The 14,046-nt window shown below is 45.1% G+C and overlaps 1 protein-coding gene across 1 annotated transcript in view; it reads right to left on the reverse strand.

Moving 5' to 3' along the window:
* The window catches only part of LOC115540343 (histone acetyltransferase p300), a 51,173-nt gene extending 37,377 nt beyond the window's left edge, over nt 1-13,796 (reverse strand). The window contains exons 1-2 of the mRNA XM_030351523.1: nt 13,715-13,796; nt 12,694-12,840 (exon numbers count right to left, since the gene is read on the reverse strand). The gene's annotated coding sequence lies outside the window, so the exon portion shown is untranslated. The remainder of the gene's footprint in view (nt 1-12,693; nt 12,841-13,714) is intronic.
* Nucleotides 13,797-14,046: the final 250 nt, after the last annotated feature.

Genomic DNA, 14,046 nt, shown 5'->3' on the forward strand with positions numbered 1-14,046 from the left:
ATTTGGATGTTGTTACATTTATATACAAACTGTTAAACTTGTATTTACAAGACGTTTTTCATTTGTGAACTTATTTGCATTTGTGCGTGAACTGGTCTGTATTTATGTGTGGATTTTTGAGACTCTCCAGTGCCCTATACCACGAAGCTCGCTGAACATACCCAGGCTTTCTTGGGAAAACCTGGCTCGACAGAGCCGCAACTCGCAATCAGAGTTAAATGGTACCACGAAGCTCACTTTAGATTCAATTAGTTGAACCAGGTTTTCCGCTTTAGGTTCAGTGCGCGTTCAAGTGAAAGGGGCGTTTTTTGCGTCATTTTTCTCACCTTTACGATAGATCAAGCAGTCTATATGCGTATAAGTGAAAAGATTCTGCATATTGTCTGTAAAATAACTATGCCAAATGCAGAATTGTTCGCCATTAATCCAAATAGAATGATGATGATTTAAAAATGCATAAGCAACTTCCATCCTGCCTTATTCTATCATTTAGGGAATTCACTTTAAATACACCCTATTTAAGAAATGTATAGCATGTTTTCGACTGCTGAGAGGTAGCGGCTGTAACGTAGTGGATTAGTATAAGACCCGACAGCCAGCGACTGGGGTTCAAATTCGCCGGTCTATCATCATGCATTTTACCCCCATAGATGTGGTGCCAGCACGGCCTTGAAAATATGGGTTGAAGTTCGAAATAAGCACAAAAATATAATTCCATAAGCTTTAGTGAATAAGTATTCCATATGCATGAGAATTAGGACTTTTTTAAGCTTCACATAAATTCGCGTCACTTGGGAGTCGAACCCCCCGCGCAGAAATTCAAGACTGACGCGCTACCTCCACTCTAGCACTCCGTCACTGAGACACAATGCGCAACAGTAATCATTGTCTACATAAGGTCCAAAAGGACGATCAAATAACGAACACCCTCTGATGAGAATCTGTATCTCTCATGAAGAACCCCAATTTCGTTGTTTGCACAATGACAATAAAGTCTGAAATCTGAATATCGTCAGACAATGCCAAGGGATCGGTTCTGTCCCGTAAAACCCTTGTCTCCGGAGAGACGCCTGTACGAGAAATGCGCCGGGGTCCACGGGAACACCCACAAATGGTGACGCCATTGTCAGAGGAGGGGCTAGGAAGCTGCGCACGCCGATTTAAGTAGCCGATCTCCGGCTAGACTAAGCCGAAAAACTGCTCCCGACCAGGTTTGGTTGCGAGCATAAGTCACCATGGTGATACAACGACGCTAAAAGAGATCGACTTTCGTGGTACAACTAAGCCAGGCTTGGAGCTCAACATACCTCGCTAACCCTCTAAGCGAGCTTCGTGGTACAGGGCCCTGACGTCGCTAGATTCACAAATGCATTTTTTTCAACAAGGAACTCTCTGTAGCCAATCAGATGCCTCCCTCGTTTTCAGCCAATCACATGGCTGCAGTTCCGACCTCTGAGTCCAGCCTCCGAGCCTCCCGGTTCTCTGTCAAATGTCTACTCTATCGGAAAGAACATGGTTTTTTGAATGATCGTGCATAAAAATCTCTAGGTGGTGAAGAAGTAAATGCTGCGTCACGTTTAGCTACACACTTTTTCCATCTAGTTTCGACTGGGTTTTGGGATTATCGGTGCCGTTAAAGTAGTAAACGGCACCGACGTAAAAACCCAGTCACAGCAGTCACGTGATTGGCTGAAAACGAGGGAGGCATCTGATTGGCTACAGAGACTTCCTTGTTGAAAAAAATGCATTTGTGAATCTAGCGACGTCAGGAGAGTCTAAAAAATCCACACATAAATACAGACCAGTTCCCACACAAATGCAAGTAAGTTCACAAATGAAAAAAAAGTTTAACAGTTTGTATATAAATGTTACAACATCCAAATACATTGTGATGAAAATTGCGAATATATTTTAAATTAATATATTTATGGATTTATATTAGGCAAGGCAAGGCAAGGCAACTTTATTTATATAGCACTTTTCATACACAAGGCAGACTCAAAGTGCTTCACATATAAACATTGTCATACAATAAAATAAAATAATAGATAAGTAAAAGAAAAACATATGCAAAGAAATGGTTAATATAGAAAAAGGCATTTTAGTATTAAAATAGAAAATAAAGGCAAAGTTAAAAAAAGCTTTTTAGAAAGTGCAATGTATTTAAGATTTTAGCAGAAAGCTATAGCAAACATAAAAGTCTTCAGTCTTGTTTTAAAGGTGCTCAGAGTTGGGGCAAGTCTTAAATCCTCTGGGAGTTTATTCCAGCTATTTGTTGCATAGTAACTAAATCCTGCTTTCCCATGTTTTGTGTTTACTCTGGGGATAATTAACAGATTGGTCTCAGAGGATCTTAGTGGTCTAGAAGGCTGATGTAGTGGAAGCATATCAGTTAAATATTTTGGGCCTAAACCATGTAGGGATTTATAGGTTAGCAACATGATTTTAAAATCAATTCTCTGACCTACAGGAAGCCAATGTAACGATTTCAGAATTGGTGTAATATGATCAAATCTTTTGGTCTTTGTTAGAACTCTAGCAGCAGCATTCTGAACAAGCTGAAGCTTCCTCAGAGTTTGTTTTGGAAGACCTGTGAGGAGACCATTGCAGTAATCAAGCTTACTAGTGATAAAGGCATGTACAAGTTTTTGTAAGTCTTCGGTGGACATGAGCCCTCTAAGTCTTGCTACATTTTTAAGGTGATAATATGCCGATTTTGTAACTGATTTGATGTGACTGTCAAAATGTAAATCTGAATCCATGATAACCCCTAGATTTCTGGCTTTGATTGAGGTTTTCAGGGACAGAGAGTGAAGGTGTTGGGTTACTTTAAGCCTTTCCGTTTTAGGACCAAATACAATTATCTCTGTTTTGTCCTCATTTAGTTGAAGGAAATTTCGCCACATCCATTCCTTCACTTGCTCAATGCACTGGCACAGCAGATCTATGGGCCGATAGTCATTTGGTGATAGCGATACATAGATTTGCGTGTCATCAGCATAGCAATGATGGTCAATATTGTTATTTTGCATGATTTGCCCTAGTGGGAGCATGTAGATGTTGAATAAAGAGGGTCCTAAGATCGAACCTTGTGGGACTCCACATGTCACGTTGGTTGATTCTGATACAAAGTCGCCAATGGAAACAAAGTAGTTCCTATTTTGTAGGTAGGACCTGAACCAATTTAAGACAGTGCCTGAAAGCCCCACCCAGTTTTCTAACCTTTCCAGAAGTAATGTATGGTCTACAGTGTCGAATGCAGCACTGAGGTCAAGTAGCATTAGTATTGAGGTTTTGCCAGAGTCTGTGTTAAGACGGATGTCGTTTACAACTTTAATAAGGGCGGTCTCAGTGCTGTGCAGGGGTCGAAATCCTGATTGGAAGGTGTCATAGCAACCAGTTGATGCCAGGAAGTGATTTAGTTGCTGGAGGACAACTTTCTCAATGATTTTACTTATGAAGGGTAGATTTGATATTGGTCTGTAGTTGTTAATAATAGAGGCATCTAGGCTCCGCTTTTTTAAAAGGGGTTTAATAACTGCAGTTTTCAAAGCTTTTGTGAACTTGCCTGACTGGAGAGAGTTGTTAACTATCTGCAATATGTCTACTGCTAGGCAGTCGAAAACATTCTTAAAGAGGTTGGTAGGTATAGTATCAAGGCAACAGGTGGATGGCTTTAGTTGTGTCACAGTTTCCACAAGATTTTGAGAGTCTATAACATTAAAGCATGCCATCCTTGCCACGTAATTTTTGCCTGAACAGGGTGGTAGTCCAACATTTTTGTTTGACGTGGAGATATTGATGGCGCGTCTGATACCTTCAATTTTATCAATATAAAAAGCTGCAAACTCATTGCATTTCTGCGTGGAATGGAGACCAGGTGGAATTTCTGTTGGGGGGTTGGTCAGTCTGTCAACAGTTGCAAATAGGGTTTTTGCATTATTAGTGTTGGTTTTAATGATATTGGAGAAAAATGTTTCTCTAGCATTTTTTAAGTCTAAATTGTAGGCACGGAGGCTCTCTTTATAGATATCATGGTGAATATGAAGTTTTGTTTTACGCCAGATGCGTTCAACCTTCCTGCATTCCTTTTTCTGTGCTGTTACAGAAGCAGCTTTTCTCCAGGGTGCCTTTTGCTTTCCAGAAATCGTTTTAACCTTATAAGGTGCAATGACATCTATGACTTTCAAAATTTTCAAATTAAAGTTTTCTACAAGATCATCAGCAGTACATGGGTTTAGAGGTGGTAGCAAGGAGATGGCCTTTTTAAAAAGTACATTAGAATCTTCATTGATATACCGTTTTTTGACGGTGTTTGATTTTGTCTGTATGTCGGGAATAAAAGATATGTTAAAGAAAACACAAAAGTGGTCAGACAAGGAAGGATCAGTCACAGAGAGATCAGAAACATTGAGGCCCTTTGTGATAACCAGGTCTAGAGTGTGCCCCTTGCAATGAGTAGCCTCTTTCACATGTTGAGACAGTTCAAATGTGTCCAAAATGGTAAAAAGTTTTTTTGCACACTTGTCATTCAAATCATCAGTATGAAAATTGAAGTCACCAGTTATAACTAGACAGTCAAATTCTGTGGAGATGCTAGACAATAATTCTGTGAATTCATCGAAAAAATTTGCAGAATATGTGGGTGGCCTGTAAATAATTAATAGGAGAACTCTGGGGGAGCATTTCAATACAGCACTAAGGTATTCGAACGATGGAAAATCCCCAAATAACATCTGTTTCCCCTGAAATACATTTTTAAATATAGCAGCAACCCCTCCACCTCTTTTTCCAGATCTACATGCATCAAAAAAGTTATAGTCGGGAGGAGCTGTCTCTATCAGAACGGTTGCACTGTTATTTTGTTCCAGCCATGTTTCAGTTAAAAACATAAAATCCAGTTTGGAAGTGTTAATAAAATCATTAACTAAAAATGATTTGTTATTAAGAGACCTCACATTAAGTAGAGCCATCCTGATGGTGCTGTTGATAGGCTTTAAGGTTGTTTTTGGTTTGGAGGCAATAGATATGAGATTTGTGAGGTTAGCAGTGTGTCTAAGTTTCCCTTTGTTTACTCTCTTAGTGGTGACAGCATGAATGCGAAAGTTGCCCTGCTTTGACGTAGGCAACCTTGGGTTCAGCAGATTATGAGAAACTTCCTTTATACTGTGTCTACGGCTGAACCCTTTTTTGTCTCAGTAATACTCAGGACTACTATCGGGGCGGGGGCGGGGCGCCGTCCTCCTGGGTGTTAGCAGTGTTAGCAGCCTGCGGCCATGACGTGGCGATGCTATCATTGACACAGATGCAAGTTTGATGCCAGCATGTTCCATTTCTTAAATTCGGCTGGAAAATCGCAAAGGGAGACATCGGAGCTGGAGTTGTTGTTGTGGCTATGGGAGAGATGAGGCTGGAGGTCATCATCGATGGGGGAATGCAGAGGAGGGGGGTGGCCGTTCCTCGCCAAGCCAGCATCAGCGATGGGGGAGGGCACAGTGTTGATGGCGTCGGGCGGGCTGTTGTCTCTCTTCAAGGTCTGTGGGCTGTCTGCTATCTGTGTGTCCGATAGTGGCAGAGTAGTTGTGTGGGGGAGGCTGTAGTCTCGCTTCTTCTCAACCTGTGCTCTGATTGTGGCCTGTGCGTCAGACCATGGCAAGATTGTGGCCTGTGCGTAAAGCGAGAAGAGTAGATTGTCACTCAACAGTTTTGAGCCTAACCTGTTTGGGTGTAGGCCATCTGCTCTGAAAAGATATTTGCGCCCCCAGAATAAGTTGAAATTGTCAATAAAGTCCCTTCCTCTTTCATTGCAGACTCTGGAAAGCCATGTATTCAGTGCAAGTAGACGACTGAATCTGTTTATTCCCCTGTCAACAGTTGGTATGGGTCCACTGATGGAAGACTTGATGTGTATTTTGTCCAGTGTATCCAATAGATCAGTGTAATCCCTCTTCAGAAGTTCTGACTGTTCTCTTTGAATATCATTAAATCCTGCATGCACAACAATCTGTGAGATTTTGGGGTTTTCCAATATGATTTTGGCTAGTTTATGGTTGATATTACTAACCATTCCATATGGGAAGATGCATGTTTTGATCTTCTTACCGGTTATATCCTTGATAGTTGAGTCTCCTATAATCAGAGTGTCTGGTTCATCTGCTTTCTCTGAGATGGGCCCTTGTTGGACGGTGGCAGACACATGCGCAGCCCGCCTCCGTGGCGACTGGTTGTTCCGTTTCTGTCCGCACTGTCCGTCCGGACGCATCTCGGGGCTCAGGGGTGCATCGGTGGCAGGCGCGTTCGTGGACTCTTGAAGTGGCAGGAACCGGTTCTTCAGTGGCAGGGTTGATTTGAGTAACGGGCTAATCCGGCTGATAACTTTAGCTTTGGGTAGCTTAGCATTTGGTGTTGAGTGAACTTGTTGATTTACTTTGGTATGTTGCTTTGGCTTAGCGCCGACTCTGTTCCAGTGAGACGCAGCTGGAACTGTCTCTCTCATGTCCAGCTTCGGGAAGGATACAGTGTAGCTTTGATCATCTTGCTGTATCTGAGTGAGCTCAGCGAACTCACCCATCGGCACTGTATCCTGTGATAGTCCTTTGCATTTTTCTACTGCTGCTAGTCTCGTTTCAATTAAAGCCAATGTCTGTTTCAGTTTGGAGATATCCGAATACAGAGGCATGTTGGCGATAGGAAAGTCCAAGGCTTTTTCTGCGGTCTGATCCGGGAGTAAAAAGTGCCAAAATGTATTGTTGAATCGAGCGATTGAGGACGACGGAAACAAACTATATACTGTTAGGTAAATAAAATAAGATAAAGTAGAATTAAGTAGTTCTTTCCAATGCCCAGCGGAGCTTCGGGAAACATGACCTCTCTCTCCAAAAGATTAGCAGGAAGAAAAAAATATTATATTACATTTTAAAATATTACATTTATTTACAACAAGGTACATTTGTGTGTGGATCAGAAATGTGTTTGTGAAACTTATTTTTGTTTATGGATTTATTTTACATTTATACATAACGATATCCATTTATGTGTGCATTGAAATGTATTTGTGGGAAGAGAGTAATTTATATATAAATCACAAAATACATTTGTGAATCCTTCTCTGTGCATTCATTATTAATGAGACTGTTCTGACCCCATCATGTGCACTTTTTACAGAGGCACTGTCGAGAGCATCCTAACCAGCCGCGTCACGGTGGGGTACGGGTCCTGCACCTCATCCTGCCGCAGGTCCCTCCAGTGCATCGTGAGAGCGGCCGAGGTGATCATTGGTGCCACTCTCCCCTCCCTTGAGGACGTATACAGCACCCGCCTCACCCGCAAAGCCCTCGTTAGTGCAGGTGATCCCACCCACCCGTCGCAAGGCTTCTTCAACCTGCTGCCCTCAGAGAGGAGGCTGCGGATTCTCCGGGCCAGGACCACCGGACTGAAAAACAGCTTCATGCACCAGGCTGTCAGAATGCTCAACTCCCTCCCCTTCCCCTTCCGCCTCCTCACTAAAAGCCATGGACTCTGCCCCCCCCCCCCCCCATCAACACTGAAATCTGTAATTTGCAAGACTTTCTTTTTTTTGCACTTTGCACCAATACCAGGCTAGTGTCTGTCCTGTATGTACTATATTTTTAAACATTTATTTATTTGATGTATTTTGCACCAATGGGGTGGGAGAGTATCGTAATTTCGATCCTCAGTATGTCCTGTTTTACATATTGCTTAATTGACATAAAATTACTGACTTTGACTTTGAAGTTTTAGGTTATCTAAGACCCTGGTTTTTTCGTGACAGGCGAAGGAACCTCGTGGGAAACCAAATAATTCATGAACTTCATGGACGTATTTTTCAACGCCACCCTACGACCAATAAACTTGGCCTTGTAGGGGCACATGGACAGGAAGAACGGCAGCTGTCATTGTTTAAGGTTAGGACTTGAACCGTAGTCAACGTAAGTCATCGCATTCATTTCGAGGGGACCCGTTCTATTTCATTGGAGTTATTATTAAGGATGTATTATTGACGAGTTTGGGTCAGCTACCTGGTTAGATATAAACGATTAGAATGCAATACATTTTTCCTCCACTGTTTTATAATTAACTCAGGGGTTCGACTGTCACTCGGGGTTACCGAATATGCAGTCTTTATCTCACAAGATCTGTAGTTTGCTTAATCAGTCGACTGAGGGGTCCATGCGGCACAGCTCTCCACCACATTATAAGCCTTATCGTTTCTATTCGCCACTCAAACGTTATCTGATCATGCAGATATAAAGATAAAGGTGTTCAACTCAAGCATTTGACCCCATCTGAACAAGAATGCGCTCTGGCCAGTATAATGTACCTACGGCTCAAACGCCAAGGAACCCATAGCAGACCGTTTAGTTAAAGCTGCTTACTTACAAGTTGTTTTTTCTGTTGCACAGTTTATTTAACAATATGGTATACAAGTAAGAAATTAGTCTTTAACCAGTCTATACAGTGATTTCATTCTCTTCCTTATATTTATAGTATTTTGCTTAATAACTTGCATGATTTACAATAGGAGAAAAAGATTATCCCCCAATTCAAGTTTTTCGTGGGAGAGGAATAAGGGTTGATAACTTTCCGGTTGTCCGCGTTCATCTCCAAACCCGCTCACATCTTGGTGTGATAACTAATCGGGACACTGTCAAACAGCCATTCCATCTCAGCTTAGAGGCCTGGTCTTTTTTTCGAGCTCTTTACAATTTACATTTTAGTGACAAAAAAAACAAAACAACGCACGTTCCCCCCCACGCCCCCACATTAAAGCAATCGTGTTCACCCACACAATGAATGATCTTCTCCCCAAGCTGCCGACGACTATCAGTTTGTTTTCAGCTTGCGAAGTGGCATCACCGTGTCGGGGCTTTGAGTCTGCGTCAGTGTCATCATGTGCGCCTGCATACATGTCCTTGTGTAACAAAAAAAATAAACTGACTTTGTCCGTTTCCTATTTCAGTATGATGAGCGAGTGCTGCTCAGACACAACGAGAAAAGGGGGAATTCTTCCTTCCTGCACCACGCGTCGTCCGGCAGAGAGCTAGAGACACAAGGCTGCAATGACCAGGAATGAGTTTAAAGAGAACCTGGCCCATAACAAAAACAAATCATTCAACAGTTTTAAACACAAAAACGGTAGACTTTTTTTCCCAAAAGGTACAAAATAAAAATGTATGAATAACATTAATTGCAGTTTTCGCATTTTTTCTTCTTAAAAAAAATTAATGAGAAAGGCATGAAAGCATACCAAAACAAAACCAAAATAGAACTAATATCGAGCACATTTGGTCTCAACCAAAAATATATATATTCTTTGTGATTCAACTGACTTTAAGAACCCCATTTGCAAATCCCTCACCATTTTAAGAAATGTTGACATTGGTTTCTCATCATCTCCCCCCCCCCCACCCCCCAAACTGATCCCGTGTACAACTGTTTAAACTTTTTACACGTCAGTACAAAAAGAGTTCTCAACTTTAGAAAGACGAACAGAGCCCTCTGACAGACGGAGAGTCCGGGGGTGCAGGACGGGGAACACATGGCACACAACTCGGTGCTGCTACAACCCCTCCACAAACTTCTCCAAAGTGTCCCCGGTGGCGTCTCCCCCCGACCCCAAGTCCCCGCCGAGCCCCCCCCGGGCGGGGGTGTTGAGCTGCGGCAGCATGGCGCTCTGCTCCGGGGCCCCCACGTGTCCCGGCTCCAGGGGCCCTCCGAGGCCCGGCCGGGGGGACCCCGTGTGTTGGGGGGAGGGCTGGGGCTGCTGCAGGGGGCTGGAATGTAGCGGTGGCTGTTGCGAGGCGGGACAAGGGGACTGGGCGGACACCGGGGATCGAACCTGGTTACGGAGCGCATTGGCCAGGGCGGGCGGCCCGGGCAGGTGGGGGCTGCAGGTGTGACTGGGGGCTCATGGCGCTCGGTGAGCCCATCTGCTGCTTGAGGAAGGCTTGTTGCTGCTGGGGGAGCTGCTGCTGCTGCTGCTGCTGCTGCTGGAGCAGGCGCTGATGGAGCAAGTTCTGGGTGGAGTCCATCCCGATACCGGCCTGACCGATCTGAGCCATGGGAGGGAGCTGGCCCATGGCTCCCGTGGCTGCTCCTGAACCTGTCTGCATGGCCAGCTGCTGCTGCTGGATGCGGAGCTGGGAGTAGGGGGCTGCCGTGCCCTGGGCTTGCGGGGGGAACTGGCCAGGGTGGCCTTGAGGCATCACTCCCTGCTGCTGCTGCTGCTGCTGCTGCACATGCCTTAAGAGCTGCCGACGGTAGAGCTCCTGGATCTGGGCGTTGGAGTTGTGAGCTGGGTTTATCAGCGGCCCCTGGGGGCCCAATGCAGTCATGCCTGGGTTGGCGGGCTGCTGTGTTTGTTGCAGGGGCATTCCAGGCCTTTGCACCGCCACTCTCTGCATGGCCAGGGCCTGCAGGGCCGGTAAGCCTGTCGGCTGCTGCTGCTGCTGCCCCACTGGCTGTGGCTGCAGGGGCTGGTTGGCGTGGTACTTGGCCGTTCTCTGCTTGATGAAAGCCGCCATGAGCTGGGGGTTGGACTTGAGGATGTTGAGGACCTGCTGCTGCTGCTGGGGTGAGCTGGGAGACCTGAGCGTGCGGAGGAGGTCCTGGAGGGCGTTGGGCGCGATGTTGCCGGGTCTCTGCGGGGTTTGTGGCCGGACGCCGGGATGCTGAGGAACCAGCATCCTCGGGGCCTGCTGTGGGGGCTGCTGGCCCGCCGTCTGCCCCACCATGCTGCCTCCGCCGTGGGCCGCCATCATGCCCTGGGCCAAAATAATATTATACACATATAAGTATTTTCAATAGTTTCCATGTCGTGTGACCCAGTGACTCTAAACCAGTATCCAAATGTATTACTATACTGGACACATGCGACTTTTGTTATTGTGTTTTAGTGCTTCCTCTATTTTTTAGGAATATTAATTTGCAGATGAATGCTGCAATTGGCTGGGGGTTGGACTTAAGGATGTTGAGGACTTGCAACTTGCCCCAGGCATGACCCTGCCCTGCATGATTGCCATCCTCCTTCTCCTCGTCATGGTGGCCCGCTGCTGCTCCATCTTGGGATCCCTGTTGGCCATCTTATGCTCCTCCATGATGTAGCAATGAACACGCAGGTCAACGTCCTGACGGCAGATAGGGAGAGAGGCCGATAGAAACCATGAGTGAGTGTGGGGAAAAAGGGGGAGCAAAAGGGGCGGAGCTTGACCCTCCACCTCTCTGGACCTAGTCCAGCTGATCTGGTTTTATGTTATAGCCTAGTTATGGTGATGGTTATGGTAAGGTTTACAGGTTACGGTTAGGTTTAGGTGTTAGAGTATCAGTAAATCCACTGTTACCACCATGTTAACACCATGGTTGACCACCATGGTCTCAATACCGAGAATGCAAAGAACAGACTTTTGCATGCTCGGTGCTCATACTCATACTTGGAAGAATGGTCCAAGGTCAAGATCACGCAGAACGATGTTGACAGCTCGAGCAAACGTTCTTGGTTGTAGTCATGGTTGTAGTCATTAATCCTAGACGCAACTATGCTTCTGTCTTTCTTCTGCAGTTTATTTTTTTTGCTCCCGTAATCCATAACAGAGAAAATCAAAAACCCACACACATACACTGGTTTAATGGTAGATGCTGTTTATGTGTTATTCTATGCAACCTGCACAGCCAAACTGTTTGAGGTTCAATTTCCTGTAAACAGCTGTAAACAATACCAATCCGGAATATGAATAATTAATATAGTTGCAAGCAACGATAACCGGGTCCGACAATATGGCGACCATGGTGGCCATGGCCTAATGAATTCATCATAGTAAACATTGTTTGATTTAATGCATTGAATTTATTTAGCGCTTTTCTAGACACTCAAAGACGCCTACAGTTAAGGGGGAGGGGGGCGGGGGGGGGACCTCACTAACCACCACCAGTATGTAGCACCCATTTGGGTGATGCACGGCAGCCAATCGGCGCCAGAACGCTCACCACACACCAGCTATTTAGATAGGTATGATACAATTGAATGTGTATGCCTTATAACTGGTTTACCGGAAGTAAACATGTCAATCATAGTAATCATCAACAATGTTTCTAAAGAATACAGTTTCAAAATGCACCATCAAAACTGACTTTTGAGAAATGATGTGTGTTGGACAGTGGCCTCGGTTGGCATAGGCAAACTTCCAACCAATGCATCCAATTATTATATTTTGTATATTTTGAAATATTAAAAATCAGACACCCAACGCACGGGTTTAATAGCAGATTCCGTGTGATGTTGTTCCACCTGCTGGTAAGGTGGTGCATTAAGATTAAGAGCAATTACTGTAGCTGACACTGTGACGTCATGGAAGGAGATATCGAAACCAAACTTTTATTCTTTGGGAGGTGCCCTCTATGTGAATGGAAAGTTACAGGTTTCTGCTACCTTCTGAAGCTTTGATAGGTTGATAGAATAATGTTCGATGATTTACACATAGGTTATCAAACATCGATGCCAGATTTCAGAGCAGAGATGTCTATAGATCATGTGGCCCGCATTTTGACTTTAGTTGATTCTGAGAACATTATTTAAGTTTTTCCAAAAATATCTGAGCCCTGACGCGGAAACTAACCAAACAAATTAAACACACGCGCACAAACTTTATACCATTATACTTGTCCGGGAAGCCTTACCCTCTTACGGCAGCGATCCTCCAAATCAACGGTGGTCCAGATCAGCTCCACACAGATAAAACTCCTCACATCCGCACACACTTTCGTTATAGGATGGGTGGGCGGGGCTGCTCTAGCAAAGTGACGCAAACGTGTTTTAGGTCCTACCTGTCAAATAAAAGGAATTACCCGATTATATTAGACATTAATATAAAACTATTTACCATCTCTTCCCCACAACCCAAAGTGGATCCTCAATGTGTTAAACAGGAGGACAGACCCAGTTTGCACCAACCCATTTATAAAAATGTATTCTGGATTAAATCTAGTTTAGCTCCAGCAGCAGGCATGGCCTCCGGTGAGGGTCATATGTACCTGCAAGCAGGTACGTGTGTGGCCTGAAGAGTCTGCAGAGGCACTCAAGGACTGTTTCAACACCACTGATTGGAATAAGTTTAAGCAGGCTGCCTGCCACCCACAATGACTCCACTGACCTCCAGGAATACAGTGACACTGCCTTCATCACCAATTACATTGAGGATGTAACAGAACTGAAGACCATCACCGTGTGGACCAATCAGAAGCCGTGGCTGACAGAGGAAGTCAAGTGTACAGGCTCCTGCAGGCTCGGAACGCTGCCTTCACAGCAGGAGAAGTGGAGGGCCCGAGAACAGCTAGGGCCAACCTGTCTCGCGGCAGCAGGGAGGCAAAGAGGCAGTACTCCAAGAAGATTTCCCCCCGCTTCAACAACAGCGGAGACACACGGAGCCTGTGGCAGGGGCTACAGATCAGACTACAAGCCCCCACGCGGACCTGTGATAGCACCATCTCTCTGCTGAACGAGCTGAACTCCTTCTTCGCTCGGTTCGCTTGCACAGAACACCACTCCTTTACAAAAGTCCCCTCCCCCTCCTGATGACCTGGTGTTGACGCTGTCCCCAGACAGTGTGAGGAGATCATCCCGCAGGATCAATGGTCGTAAAGCCACTGGTCATGATAACATCCCTGGTCGTGTGTTGAGGGACTGTGCGAGGGAACTCACAGATTCAAAGCCAGCACCATCATCCCGAAGAAATCGACTCCCTCCTGTTTCAATGACTACCGTCCGGTGGCACTCACTCCCATCTCAATGAAGTGCTTCGAACGGCTGGTCATGCAACACGAAGCAGGCACATAAATACACTCTCCCTGAATGGCCTGATTGCGAGCAGGTGCCCGCAATCAGACCCAAACAACCCAGTGTGCTTCCAACATGCCCATACTCCACCTGAAGGCCAGACGCCACACGTCCCCCCACATAGCTAGGGAGTATTTTAAATTGAAGGGTTTTTGGATAGAGGTTTAACAGACCTCTGATATGTTTACATTGCTGGA

This window comes from Gadus morhua, chromosome 3 (genome assembly GCF_902167405.1).
Source record: "Gadus morhua chromosome 3, gadMor3.0, whole genome shotgun sequence".
NCBI classification, from domain to species: Eukaryota; Metazoa; Chordata; class Actinopteri; order Gadiformes; family Gadidae; genus Gadus; species Gadus morhua.